Source organism: Mastigoproctus giganteus, chromosome 5 (genome assembly GCF_048544385.1).
Source record: "Mastigoproctus giganteus isolate SK-2022 chromosome 5, ASM4854438v1, whole genome shotgun sequence".
Classification (NCBI taxonomy): domain Eukaryota; kingdom Metazoa; phylum Arthropoda; class Arachnida; order Uropygi; family Thelyphonidae; genus Mastigoproctus; species Mastigoproctus giganteus.
Genome location: NC_143579.1, coordinates 231,166,400 through 231,177,633, shown reverse-complemented (window position 1 = coordinate 231,177,633; position 11,234 = coordinate 231,166,400). Strand labels below are relative to the sequence as shown.

Genomic DNA, 11,234 nt, shown 5'->3' with positions numbered 1-11,234 from the left:
TACTGCTGACTAGAAAATGTAGAAAAAATCTCCACATTCGTTAACCATCTCTGAAGATTCTTCTCCGGAAGGTGGATTGGGAACTAATAGGTCTTCATTGTGGGCCACCAGAGCAACGGATGATATTTGGGATAAATAATGGCTTCGGATCGGTGGAATTTTTAAATTTCGATGTGTCCATCAAAAAAAGTAGAGGGCGTCTTGATGGTGTCTGGGCTCTCTCAGTTTCCGAAAGTTTTTTGAACAAAATATTATTCGTTAAGTTTTCGTGGAAGTAATACAAAGAAACCCAAGTTTCCCAAATGGCAAATTGATTGAATTATCTGTACCATTACTTTGATTAATCGAAGTTTGGTTCAATCCTGCAAAACTTAAAATTGCCCACAGCAATTTCTCCAAAATTCCTCTTATAATCGACTTTATTGGTTGATACGTCTTGCTGAATCCAGTTCAGTAATCTTGGAAGTGAACTACAATGAGGAAATCTTACCATCGGGAGGAGTATTTAAGCATAAAGGATTGGCAGGTTGTCGGTGGACAGTACTTTGAATCCTCCCAGTGTTACGTCCAAAGAAAGTTTACTTGCGGAAGCATAATTTGAAAGGAGGGAGCAGATGGGCCCTTAATTAATTTGGTTTTAAGATGAAAGTGGGCAAAAACCTCTAACCATTTCCAGAGATAGACAATACCATTACCTTTCATCCCTTACCTTTCAGAAAAATAATCTCTAACAGAATGTCTGCCAGAGATTCTGGTAGAAACTCGTTAACTTGATAAATAGATCCAGTTATCAATAAAAGCAGATTTTTATATTTTTCATAGTAAATGTTACTGGAACTTACAATAATCTCGATCTTCGCAGTCTCCAGGTGATGACTCCATGCTCTTGGCTATCTCTCAAGCGCTTCTTGTCTGTGCGATGGATAGGGCGATAACAAGAACACCTTTTCCTTTTCAGGAAACTTCTTCCAACCCGAAAAGGCTGATAGATGTTGTTTTTGGTCTCTCCAGGAGGAGTCTACCAGAAAGAAACGATTTTAGGAGATTGAGTTCATCTTTCTAGTGTCCAGTTTAGTCAAAACTTATACCAAGAAGCTTCTTCAGAAACCTAATGGAATCCATGCCATGACATGTACGGGCTGCACAATGGACATAAGGTGGTATTACTGGTTATTGAATAAATGTTTGGACAGTGGTGTAAAATAAAAATAAAAGAGGAAGGAGAACAAGAAAATGATGTTTGGTCACAGGGTCCTACATTTCCCTAATGGACTGTTCGTGTAAAATCCGCCTGAGCGTTTCGATTCAGAAAGTGCTCCGAGTTGCACGTGCTTCCACTCTGATTAACGGACGAATACGAGGGCCGTAATTACAGTCGAAAACACCCGGGGAATGGCAGTCACATGGCGATGCATTGAGTCGACTACTTCAAGAAAGATCCATGCTTGCTGCACAGCTGTCCATAATTCCGTCGCATTCCTGGGTGGAGGATCCAAAGCTCGAACAGACCTTTCCACAGCAACCCAAAGATGTCCACAGGGCGCATGTCCGATGAACGAGGAGGCCATTCCATGGTTGTAAAATCGGCGGAATGCTCTTCGAACTATGTTCTAGTTACCACGGCTCTGTGAGGCAGCACATTGTCCTGCTGGAAGAGTTCATTGCCCTGTGGGGGCACGATGACCATGAAGGGATGCAGGTGGTCTGCAAGGATGGACACTTAACCTGGACTGTTCAGAGATGCGTCTAGACGTACCAGAAGTCGCAACATGTGCCAGTTAGCGACCGTTCATCTGCCTGAACAGTTCCGTGTTGACATGACGAACGCCGGCTTCGTGCGGTTCCGCCAGATACCCACCATCTTGTCCGCTAGAAATAACTGGAAACGGGACTCATCAGACCAGGAGAGCTGTCTCCAATTATCCAAGGTCCAGTGTCCATATCCTTTCACCCGGTTGAGGCGAACTCTGGTGTGGTGGATTCCCATAACCTATCAGAAAAACTGTTTAAGGTTTAGGTCTAAATGGTTGTTACATGACCTGATGAGACTCGTGGCAGAGAAGAAGAATACACTGGATGCATATAAATTATCTGGAGACACAGGTGCCTATGATGGATACAATCTAGTGTAGTCACAAAGGGGATTAGGCAAGTGAAGGTAGATTACGAGAAATCTTTGGCAAAGGTCCTAGAGATGTTAGGCACCAATTACGAGAATTAATGTTTGAGAGGCCCTTTTTGGGTTTTTTGTGGCCCTTTACAGTACAGGGTTTCCGCCTCACTCAATAAATATCCTCTCAAATAGTTTTGGCAAATCTTCATAGCTGAATTATTACTGCGTATTTAAAGTGGGAGATTTTAATGAAGAAATGTATTTTGTCTTTCAGATTGGTGTTCGAGTAGTTCCTCGGTCAGGTAATGCTCAAGACATGGTCGCAATCGACAACCTCCTTTTGACCTGCATTCCCTTGTTAATTCTTCAGAGTCAAGTAACATCAGTTGTCTGGAAATCTTCATAATATAGTGTCCCCCAGGTGCATCTCTTGAGTCCATAATTACGTTTTGTTTAAAAATAACGTGAACCGAGTGGAGACAAACTGGTTAAAATCTTTTACTTAAGCAGAAGAGGCTTTACCAAGGTACTTTTTGATCGCAAGTACCTTGACAAAGCCTCTTCTGTTTAAATAAAGGATATAAATCGTTCTCTGCTGAGATAAGGAGTAGAGTTTTCTTCTTCTCGATATTAATTAAGAACTGTTTCCACTAAGAAAATCAATGTTCAGTAAATCATTTAAAGATTCCTTGCAGTTTCGCGCTTTTGTTATCAGTTTACTAAATACATAAACCAAGAATCTATTCGTTTATTGTATTAATCACACCGAAAACGTTAAATTGGTTTCATATTTCAACTGATATTAAAATTTAGGAATGAATAAGTAAACTGCATTACGAAAGAGTTGTCTGCACTATGACTTTGATAAAGCGAGAGGACATAATTTGATAATTCTTCCACTCTTGACCACCACTGAAATCTGCGATAGGGATATATTTCTTATTGCTTATTTTCTTCGGGTGTTCAGATTAATAGAATAACCATGATGATGTCGCAGGGAATTTCTGGGGACCGGTCTTTCATTCAATAGCTCCAGATGAATGAACTTTCCCATTAAGTGAGGATGTTGCTTGTAGAAATGGCAAGAGTTGTTTGAAAAGTTTCCTGGATGTTTGTTGGAGTCTTGGACTTTGTGGATAGCTTCGGAACAATTGCGTTCAAAGAGAGAGAGGTCCTCTCCAATCCCACCCCTTTTACTTAATAAAAAACAATTTATAAGGGTGTGGGCTATCGAGCGTGAAATGCGAATGTCGGACACGTGATTAATGACAAGAAAATTCAATTACTTTTTGGCTTTGTTCCCCCACTCTAGTTTGAAAGCCTCCAGAAATGTGCAAGTGAGGGAATATCAGTTCTCAGATACAATTACATTCCAGTTGCTCGTCTCAATCTTAGGGTGATGAAGCCGGCCCTGAGTTTTCGTCGAATAATAAAACTGTCCATTAAAAACTGTCCTCTGCAGTCCTCCTTTCTGTTTAAAATCCACTGAATTTCCCCTTGGATGCAAACCAATGGCTTCTTTGCTTAAAGTCCACTTGAATTGAGCCTTCTTAACAGAACTCGGATGGAAACGTTTTCACCTGTACCTACAGCTACCTCACCAGACAGTTGATGACCGGACATCGTAGGGTTCCTTCTTGCTATTAGATAGCGGTCTGTTCTGGTTGACGTGGCTGTCCCACTGAGCAAGCCAAAAAGGAGGAATGAAGTGAGGTGGTAGCAACCCGTGTTCTTATAGGCATGAATAATTTGCATAATGTGCGACCCTGTAAGGTGGTAGATCGATTTCTATTGGATACTCGGAATTTGCATGCCAGGATGATTATTGTATCAAATATTTGTCTTCGGTGTCACTGTTCACAATACAATATTTATGAAAACCATTTTGTTCTGTTAATTTTGTCGAGCAGTGTCCTATGTACTCACCTTTTTGGATCTGAGTGATATAGTGATCCATGCGAACAAACCTCAGACACGAAAATCCACTTGAACTGTAAAAGAAAAAGAGAATTATTGCATTGAAAAGATTGGAGAATTTAAACATCTTATTGCAAATGTTAAAAAGAAATGCAATATTTAGTATTAATTCAGTTCAATGCAATTAAATGGTTCTTAAAGAAGACATTTTAGGGTAAACCCACCATTATTTGGGGTGTTCTTATGGACACCCCAAAATCTGCTCCAGTTTATCTCTGTGTGCTGTAAAAAAGTTCTGTAGACTGTCCTGCTGTCTAATGTGTGCCATTTATGTGCGTCCACCACCCACGAGGAAAACTTGCAGTGTCCCCAAAGGGTTCTCTCTGAGAAAACCACAGAAAATTATACATTTCAGAAATTTGGAGTCCCTTTTTATGGAAATGGCTTTCAAAGATTCAAGAAACTTTGACGAGTTTAATGTCAAGCCTTACCCTCATCAACACAACATGCCACGAAACCACGATGCCAAGAAGGGGAATTGGAAACTGTAACCCGAATGCTATTAGGAAATCTAATACCATCCGAGGTATTAAATTTCCACAGACATTTTGGAATGGAGGAAAGTGGATGCTTCAGAAGTGATGAGGTCCAACCATCTTGGACCTCATCACAAACATTCATCTTCGATCAACCATCAATTGATGTCGTATATCAATAATCCGGTTGACCCTTTCTTTTTTGTTTTTGCTTTGAAAGATCAAGTACAATGCGTGACCAACAGTATTGTGACACCCCTCCATCTAGTGATCGATACATGATTTGTGCAAATCAGGGATTGGTTTCAAAGTGTGCAGAAAAGTAGTGATATAACAGCAATCAGAATAAGTAGCAGTAACGTTAGTTGATGGAAATCTCCGCGGAATAAAACTTGATCTCTCCTGTCTTTGCAGATGAACTTGTCATTCTTAGCATAAACACATTCTCTTTTCATTGATATGCTGTTCCTCTCGATAGTCATTGGTGCTGAATCTCATTTTCAAACCCACTGCCAGAGCACCATCTCGGAAGTCAATAACTGGGATTCGCTGAAAGTATCAAATAAAATGTATATAATTACACTGCGTTACCATTAATATTCGGAATCTCCAAAAAGCAGGGATGAATTGGTGGCCACTTTATGGGGCCGAAAATATCTGTAGATATGAGGTGTGTCCAAGGATTAATGGCAGGTAGGACAGTGTATTTTTAAAGATTAAATAACACATTATTATTTTCTGTAATTTGTAACCAGGTTAGATCAAGATCTTTGAAAACATCCTAAATTGGCGCATCAAAAACGTTCAAACTTTGAAGGTGGATTGCTCTTGTGAGGTATTTTCAGAATAGAAAACCGGGACATCCCAAAAATGAAATTTTTCGATACTAAGAATAAAACATTGAAAATCGGGACAAATCCCAAAAAGTGGGACGTCTTCTGGCCCTAGCATATAGAAACAGCGTTGTACTTACCATATGTCTGCACCACGAGCAAAGTGACGTACAGAACCAGTTGGAGTCCGTTCCATCCATAACGCATCTCGAAAGGAATCCACGAATCCTAACCACTGCAAAAGCGCCCATCATGCAAGGAGTCCTTGAGATAATGATGGGATGGATGCACCGGAATGTCAACTGGAGACCAGAAAGAAACCCGTTCTACACGAAGACGCGTTATAGATCCGTTCTAATATTCGGCTCACGGCCCATATCGCGTTGCCAGCGATTGGTAAATAAAATGATTGAATCATCTTAAGAAATATCCAAGATGCTGATCACGTGACACGAACTCTTTGGAGATTGGGAAAGCAGCTATGGAATCGGGAACTTCGAGAGAAAAAACCAAGCAACAGCGAAGTGGGTTCCGGTCTTTCGAATGGCGTCTGCCTGCTCTCTCGTGCCGGAAGTGACGTCACGGTGTCGGTACTGTCACGTGAGGCGCGCACAAAAGTACTCCGGTCGATAAGAGGTACCTGCAGCTGATGGAGTCCACAGTAATGCTCGACGTGTGGAATTGACTGTGGGGTGTTGCGCAGCCAAGCATATTCCATCCCCTATTTATCACGTGACAGTATGAGATATTGCCATCTAGCGACAAATCATTTAACAACAATAAGATAATCGCAGAAGAGATTATTTTTTTAAACATGTACAGCGTGTACCAAAAGTTCTGCTCCTTAATCGCAAAGTTCTGATCACAGTTCCTTAATAAACAGGAGTTGAGTGTCCAGGATGAAGGGGAATGTAATTGGGTTCTGCATCCATCCTGAGATTTTCGGAGAATTTGGAAATTCTCATTGGTGTATTGGCGAATCAACTGCAGGAATACCTCTGAATATCTGCTAATGTAAAAGAAAACCGTCCTCAGTAAACTAAGCAAAATGAATCATGATTTGAATGAAGTATCATTAGAAAGATCTACTTTAAAAGTACTGTTTACTGCATGTTTTAGACCATTGAGTGGATAGTCCTGCAGAAACTTAAGATTTTCCTTCTCTTCGGTCCTCCCAGATTTCACAACTGCTTTCAGCACCCAAGGATTTAAAAAGTAGCGCTTTTTTATTTATTTTGGATTCAGTGGAATTTCTTTTGTCAAAGGGTCTTTGAAGCGAGAAACTCCATTAATCCAAACGTCAGGAGATTCGCACTGGATTTGGTTAGATCCAAATCCCTCAGTAAGTAATCCAGTATTTACTTCTGATTAGGGAAATGTGGCACTTGAGTTTCTGAGGCGTAATCCCACTTAAGCTGCTCATCGGATTTGCTATCGAACTCTGAAGATTCTTCTGCAGAAGGTGGATTGGGAACCGGTCGGTCTTCATTGTGGGCCACCAGAGCAACAGATGGTGGTATTTGGGATAAACAAGACCTTTTGATCGGCTGAATTTTTAAATTTTGAGAAATCTTCCAAAAGGAGTAGAGGTCCTCTTGATGGTGTCTGGGCTCTATCAGTATTCCGAAAGTTTTTTAACAAATTATTTGTTTTAAATTTTCGTGGAAGTAATACAAAGAAGTCTGACTTTCCCGAATGGCAAATTAATCGAATTATCTGTACCATTACTTTGATTAATCGAAGTTTGGTTCAATCCTGCAAAACGTGAAACTGCCCACATCGCACAACTAAATTTTATTGGTTGACACGTCTTGCTGAATCCAGTTAATAAATCTTCAGAGTGAACAACAGTAAGGAAATCTTACCATCGCGAAGGGTATTAAAGAGTAGTGGATTGGCAGCTTGTTGGTGGACAGTATTTTGAATCCTCCCAGTGTTAAGCTTTACATAAACCGAAATCTTTACATAAAACGGTGGTTTGAAACAGTTAGAGAGTATCTACCGGAGATTCTGGTACACACTCGTTAACTTGATAAACAGATTCAGTTATCAATAAAAGTAGATTACTTTATGTTTTTCATAGTAAAGGTTACTGGAACCTACAATAATCTCAATCTTCGCGGTCTCCAACTGATGGCTCCATGCTCTGGGCTATCTCTCAAGCGCTTCTTGTTTGAGCGATGGATAGGATGATAAGAACACCTTTTCGTATTCAGGACACTCCTTCCAACCGCAAAGGCTGATGGATGTTGTTTTTGGTCTCCACGAGGAGTCTATCAGACAGAAACGAATTCTAGAGATTGAGTTCATATTTCCAGTGTTCTTTTTAGTCAAGGCTTATACGAAGAAACTTCTTGAGAAACCTTGGAATCCATGCCATGGAAAAAAGGTAGTCCTACTGGATATTCAATAAATGTTTCTAATTTTTTCGCCAGTGGTGTAAAATATAAGAAGGAAAGGGAACAAGAAAATGATGTTTAGTCACAGGATCCGTCCTTTCCCTGATGGACTCTTCGTATAAAATCCTCCTGAGCGTTTTGTTTCAGAAAGTGCTCCGAGCTGCACGTGCTTGCACTCTAATTAACAGAGATATGCGAGGGCCGTAATTACAGTCGAAAACACCCTTTTACTTAGAGTGATGCGGGCTCTTCATCAACCGGGAGAGGGGGGTTGTGCGCACCAGCGTGAAAAGCAGACGACCCGTAACTGAGAGGAAATCGTGTTCAATAACAGGCGTAGTTTCAAAAGAGAAGAGTTCACTGCGGATGCGCAGCTGTCCTAAAGGAAAATAAGTCACGGATTATCTTTCCCTTTCTTTTCTTTTCAGATTAATGTCTGCTTAACGCGATTCTAATTTTTAAACTATAAATTGCTTATCCTATAGATGGCGCAGCTGGTGCTGATTAATACTCTGCGTGCTTTGAAATATTAATAAACAGTCCTCGTGATTTTGAAGGCTGAGGAGGAAATTTAAAACAAAACATCTTCCATCTGGCCCTCAGTTGGTGGAGAAGCCCTCAGTTCGAATCTCGTCGATGACGTGAGGAATTTTTATGGCCTTTTTCCCAATTTGGCTGTGTTGGTAGATCCCAGGCGAGAGTAGCGCGGTTTTCCATCCAACAAGCAGAAAATCGACCACAGAACAATATATACGAGGCAATATGGTCTTTGTCGCTGATTCTTCTGAATCCCTACAACAACAACAACAACAACAACAACAGCTTCTTTCAAAATAGAAAATAAAAAGTAATGGAGGAGTTGTCGAATGTGTTGGTTACTTCAGCGTGGGAGAAACCCGATTAGCAGAGGGGAAGATGTCCATTTAATTATTTTCTTCGAGCGAATCCCCTAAGTTCGAAGAGCGAATCCCCGAATCCTCCTTAATTTTAAAAATGTCTTTTAGAAAGGTTTGCACCGAACGAATTCGCACATTGATGTGCTTTGCCATCAAAAAGAGTTACTGGACTACGAATTCCAGGCAATCCGTGTTAAATTCCAATCTGGATGTCTTTATTAGCCTCTTCTAGGATATCAGCAAAACCTCTAAACCTCCTCTGTTCAAATACATACCATCCCTTCGAAATTCTGTCCTTTTCCAACTTGGGCAGGCCGTGCTAATAAAAAACTCCCTCTAAAATTCCACTTACTCCAGCTGTTCAAAGTTGAAGCTATTTTACGTTTCACCCACGTGAAATGGACGAATAGCCACTTAAGAGCAGAGAGGCTCCAGGGAATTCAAGGGTCTTTATGGGTTTTTATGACTATTACACGCACTGTCCAAAAATATACGAGTCTTTGTATTAAGGTAGCTACAGACAGAGGAAAGACATAACTGGCTTCTTAAAAGCATCCATCTCAAAGGTTTTTGATAACCTCAAAGCAAGCGCAAATGTGGCAGAAAGAAAACTTCAAGAGCGAAGCCATCGTATTCAAAGGATTATATTGAAAAATAGGACATCCAGTGTGCAGCAAATAACACATGGATTCAACCAAGATATGAACTGTCCTTTTCGAAACTCGTACCATGCAGAGGGAATTGAAGAAATTGGATATTTTAATATAAATGGCCTATTTGGAACCACGTGATTGGACAGTGGAACATTGGAAGAAAGTTATGTGGTGAGAGGGATCACGATACACTTTGTTTTGCACTGATGGCAAGCAGAGTGTGTGGCGAGAACCTCGCGAAGTCATGAACCCTGCTTACCTCCATCAGGATGTTTATCAACATCCTGATGGAAGAATAGTCAAATCTGGGGACGGAATCCCTCAAAGGCCAACCAGAATCCATACCTCGGCATGCACGAGCTGTAATTCCAGCAAAAGGTGGTTGTTCAATCCGATAGAGAATAAAGGTTTCTTATTTTTTTTGTCCAGCGAGTGTATTTTAGTACAGTTTTCCAGCTATTGAATGGGTTTAACTTTCAGACGCAGACACCAGAGGGCGAGTAAGATAATGTAAAAAGATCGGGAAAGAAAACCCATCTTGAAAATGATTTTAATACAACTGAGCTTGTTAAAAGGAGTAAAAACTTCAGCAGAGCTTTGTAAATAGGAGAAAGTAAATTAATTATTCTTTCCATTACGGCTGTAATTAAATTAGAATTTATTTCGGCTCGGGTTGACTTCCACTCTGCGTGCTCCGTCCCTGAAGAAATAGTTTATGACCGTTTTAATTTTATTGTCGAGTGTGCTATCTTGGGAGAAGAGAAATACAGCTGATTAAACGCTCGAGGTTTGGCAATTGGGACAGGGTCATTAAGAAGAAGTTCATTTCTTCGGATTTCATCTCTTTAGCTGAGCTCCGAGACTTCTTAAGTGTCTTCTGGGTTTCTTCGATAATGGCTCTCAGTTTGCTGGCTGCTGCTACAGGCAATAATGAGAATCCTCAAAGAAAAGCGTCTTAAAGTAATACGATAATTTTATTGGGCTCTATCTTGCAGTTAAAGTTGAGTGATAAAATTCCAGAACTAGCTGAAGAACTGCTTTGGATTGAAACTCGGTGACCAAGATAAACAATGGGCTCCACGTTGTTTATCACTTTTGCTTTGTTAATGAAGAAAGTTATTTTGCAAAGAGTAAGAAAGGCATTTTGAATCCTAATGTTCCATCTGCCATCAGACGAGTTCCACCTGGAGATAACTCGTCGATTCCATGCCCTACACTTATATTGGAGAATATAGCAACAGAGAGTGCTGAAAGTGAATTTTCTGATCTGAAGATGACACTGAAGTCTACACGCCTGGAAACATTGAGTCCATCCTGCAACTGTTTTCACAGCATGAACTCAATGATCTGGTAAGAAATTTAAATTTACCAAAGTAATCTGCAGAGCTCCTTGGTTCTAGAATTAAGTTAAAAAAATTTCCCTTTTCAGAACTTCAAGTTGTTGACAGATAGTAAGCACGAAGAACATGGTTGGTTGGTCTGTGCTCACTTTGAAGTGATAGGCACGCTATTTGGACAGCAATCTGGCTACACAAAATTGCCTTCCTTTTTTGTGTGAGTGGGACAGTCAGGCAAGGAGTAAGCACTGAGATACCATGGTCTGGCCAAAGTGGGGCAGTTTGTTGCCTGGATCCAAGACTGGTTGACCCCAAAACTGTTTTCCTTCCACTCTTGCAAAACAAATTGGATTTGATGAAACAGTTTGTGAAAGCTTTACCTCAGGAAGGATCCTACTTGAACTCAACAACCGTTGTACTAAATTCCCCATTAATCACCCAATAGAAGCTAAAACAAGGTAAATTTTTGTTGGATCTGCAATTCGCAAAATGAATTATTGAGGGAACTATGAATAACAGAGCATGGATTAGCTTCAGGTCCTGAAGGAGG

General features: G+C 40.5%; 1 long non-coding RNA gene across 1 annotated transcript; it reads right to left on the bottom strand.

Annotated features, from left to right (window-relative positions):
- Positions 1 to 3,607: 3,607 nt before the first annotated feature.
- On the bottom strand, positions 3,608 to 5,641 carry LOC150086264 (uncharacterized). Its single transcript, XR_016546961.1, has 2 exons — positions 5,540 to 5,641; positions 3,608 to 4,104 (listed from the first exon to the last, which is right to left on the bottom strand). It is a non-coding gene; the product is annotated as an uncharacterized LOC150086264 (long non-coding RNA).
- Between the last annotated feature and the right edge of the window lie 5,593 nt (positions 5,642 to 11,234).